This window comes from Nicotiana attenuata, unplaced genomic scaffold (assembly GCF_001879085.1).
Source record: "Nicotiana attenuata strain UT unplaced genomic scaffold, NIATTr2, whole genome shotgun sequence".
NCBI classification, from domain to species: Eukaryota; Viridiplantae; Streptophyta; class Magnoliopsida; order Solanales; family Solanaceae; genus Nicotiana; species Nicotiana attenuata.
The window spans coordinates 197846-201675 of record NW_017670915.1 but is presented as its reverse complement, the minus strand read 5'-3'; positions in this window follow the sequence as shown (position 1 = coordinate 201675).

The window sequence follows — 3830 nt, the reverse complement described above, 5'->3', positions numbered from 1 at the left end:
TGATGACCCTCATTTATGTGTCCTTAGACAAACAGTGCCGCACGGAGTTGCCAAGCAGGTTACATTAGGAGATGTTGAAGTTTTGAGGCTGCAGGGTTGAGTTTGTGTGCCTAATGTGGATGGGCTCCGGGAGTTGATTTTAGAGGAGGCCCACAGTTCCCGGTACCCTATTCATCCGGGCGCCACTAAGATGTATCAGGATTTGCGGCAGAATTATTGGTGGAGGAGAATGAAAAAGGATATTGTTGAATATGTGGCTCGGTGTTTGAATTGTCAGCAGGTAAAGTGCGAGCATCAGAGACCTGGTGGTCTGTTCTAGAAGATTGAGATTCCTGAGTGAAAGTGGGAGCGTATACTATGAACTTCGTTGTTGGACTCCCACGGATTCAGAGGAAGTTTGATGCAGTGTGGGTTATTGTTGATAGGCTAACCAAGTCAGCACATTTCATTCCGGTGGCAGTCTCCTATTCTTCCGAGAGGTTAGCTGAGATCTATATCCGGGAGATTGTTCGTCTTCATGGTGTGCCCGTGTCTATCATTTCGGACGAGGTACGCAGTTTACCTCACATTTCTGGAGAGCAGTTCAACGTGAGTTGGGCACACGGGTCGAGTTAAGCATAGCATTTCATTCTCAGATGGACGGGCAGTCCGAGCGTACTATTCAGATTTTGGTGGATATGCTCTGAGCTTGTGTCATTGACTTTGGAGGCTCGTGGGATCAGTTCTTGCCTTTAGCGGAGTTTGCCTACAACAACAGCTACCAGTCGAGTATCTAGATGGCTCTTTATGAGGCTTTATATGGTAGGTGGTTTCGGTCGCCGGTTGGATGGTTTGAGCCGGGAGAGGCTCAGTTGTTGGGTACGGATCTAGTACAGGATGCCTTGGATAAGGTCAGGATCATTCAGGATAGGCTTCATACAGCTTAGTCCAGGCAAAAGGGTTATGTCGACCGTAAGGTTCGTGATTTGGCATTCATGGTCAGTGAGCGGGTGTTGCTTTGGGTGTCGCCTATGAAGGGCGTGATGAGATTTGGGAAGAGGGGCAAGCTTAGCCCTAGGTTCATTGGCCCGTTCAAGATTCTTGATCGAGTGGGAGAGGTGGCTTACAGACTTGTGTTTCCGCCGAGCTTATCAGCCGTGCATCCAGTGTTTCATGCGTGCATGCTTCGGAAATATCACGGCGATCCATCCTACGTGTTAGATTTCGGCATTGTCCAATTTGAACAGGACTTGTCCTATCAGGAGGAGCCGGTAGCTATTCTAGACCGGCAGGTTCGTTAGTTGAGATCGAAGAGTTTCCCTTCTGTTTGTGTTCAGTGGAGAGGTCAGCCTATTGAGGCATCAACCTGGGAGTCCGAGTCCGATATGCGGAGCCGTTATCCCCATCTTTTCTCCGAATCAAGTATTTCCTTCTTATGTCCGTTCGAGGACGAACAGTTGTTTTAGAAATAAATTCTATGTTTCGAGGCCTTAAAACCTCCCTTTTGTCTCACCTCGATTTGCATGCGCAGTCTGGGCGTGTATCCGGAAAGTCATTATGTGAAAATCTGTGAAAATGATGAATTTTGCTTTTAAAATGAATTTAGGTTGATTTCGATCAATATTGTGGGTAAACGGACCCATACCCGTGATTTGACGGTGCTGGAGGGTCTGTAGGAAAATATAGGACTTGGGCGTATGCCCGGAATCGAATTCCGAGGTCTCAAGCCCGAGAAATGAATTTTTAAAGAAAATTATTTTCTGGAATATATATGAGTTTTTCGAAATGAAACATATAATTGAATTTGATGGTATCGCGCCCATATTTTTGTTTCGGAGCCCGGTACAAGTCTTATACATGATTTAAGTCGAGCCTGTAAAATTTGGTAAGAAAGGGACTTGAAATGACGTGATTTGGACCCTTAATTGTAAAATTTGAAAATTTGAAAGTTTATGAGATTTTCTTTGATTTTGATGCTAAATTGATAGTTGTTGATGTTATTTTAACGATTTGATTGAACGAGCAAGTCCGTATGATGTTTTTAGATTAGTGTGCATGTTTGGTTTGGAGCCCGGAGGGCTCGAGTGAGTTTTAGATGGGCCACGGAGTGAAATTGGACTTACGAGAATTGCTGGTGTGTTGCAGGTTTGTAGCAGGCCTCTGATCTGGCATTTGCGAGATCAGGCATCGCAAATGCGGTGAAAGCTGGGTTCGCAAATGCGAAGAACCCCAGGCCAGCTTTATCTCGTATTTGCGAGGTACCTGTAGACATGTAATTTTTGACCCTCCCAAAATTTTACATATTTTCGCATTTAAATACTTAGTTTAGGTCTAATATAGTTATTTCAACTAATTTTGACTCTTTTACTTTATTTTATCAAAAAAAATGAAAATTAAAAAAAATATTTTATTTTATGTACCTTTCATAAAATTAATAAAATTCAAAAATAGTACCTTATTTTTATCTTTATATAATCTTGAAAATACAAAAAAAAAAAATATATAATAGTTTTATGTTTTAATGTAGTTTAGTTTAATTAATTTGGATTAATTTTTGCATTGTATAGTATTTCTATTTTATATAAAAGGGAGTTAATTAAAGTGTTGAACCATAATTTCAAGAGTCTTACAGCCTAATTTTAGGACCCAATTCGGACTTAGCCTATAAATCCAAGCCCAATACCCATTAAGCTAACCATAGGGGCCCTTCTAGACTCTTCTTCTTAACAAAAATTTTAAAAAAAAACCCTACAAAAAGCACAAGCATGAGCCGTTTCTAAAAAAAGAAAAGATTCAAACCTAGCACAAAAAAAAGGCCTAAGTCTAAAAGGGCAGCTGGGATCCGTTCTGCTTCTTCTTCAACAATACCAAGGACCTAATTTCCTAAACCTATAGGCCTAAGAGAAACACATCCGCCATTTTTCACCAATTTCAGACCCCCCCCCCCCCCTGATTTTTTGATCTTCTTCGCTACTCCCCATCCAATTATCAGCAACAAGAACACCTCCTCATCGGCTTCCCGTTCTCCAAGACCTAACGACAATAACTCCTTCCAAAACATCATCTACAACCAACCGACGAACCAGACCCCCCAATCCCCTCTTGAAAACCAAACGACCTCCACACTTTCAGAGAACGATAGCCATGAACGCCGGCGAGACATCGAAGAACTCGCCGAATATGCTCCCGATCTAGATGGACACTCGCTGGAGCTCAGTCAAAATAAACCCCGATTTCCCTTAATATGAAGCTAGCCGTCACTCTTCAACCAGACCTAGATCAACCGTTTCTACCATCTTCATTCGAGTTTTGAGGTCGCCGGCGAGGTGTAGCTTAGAGGTTCTTTGGTCGTTGAATTCCAGCAGTGTTCGACGTCGAATCGTTTAGCATAAAGGCCAGCAATAGCTCGTTTCGTTTTCTATGAAGGTTCAGTTTCAGATTTGTTTCTTTCATTGTATTTTATTCTGTTACTATGTTATTAAATACATGTTTTTGTTTTTGTGAAGTCTGTGTGAATGAGGCATTTTTCTTATGGTTCATTTTGTGTTTTTTAGTTGTTGAGTTTCATTAATATTAGTTTAGTTAGCAAATTCTCAAAGCGTACTTCTGCTGCTACAAAAAGGATAAAGATAGAAATGATGCTGTTTGATTTTACATCTTTTGGCAAATTGACATCTTAGAATGAAATTTGAAGAGGTTTCCTTATCAGCAGCCTTGACTATGGCCATTGGCCTTGCACTGATTTTTGTAGATAGTAAGATATGGACAGTTTTTGCATAGTAGGATGCGTCGTCTAGTTTATGTTACTGAACATGTACAGGAGTGATTCATATGGTCGTAGCCAACCCCAA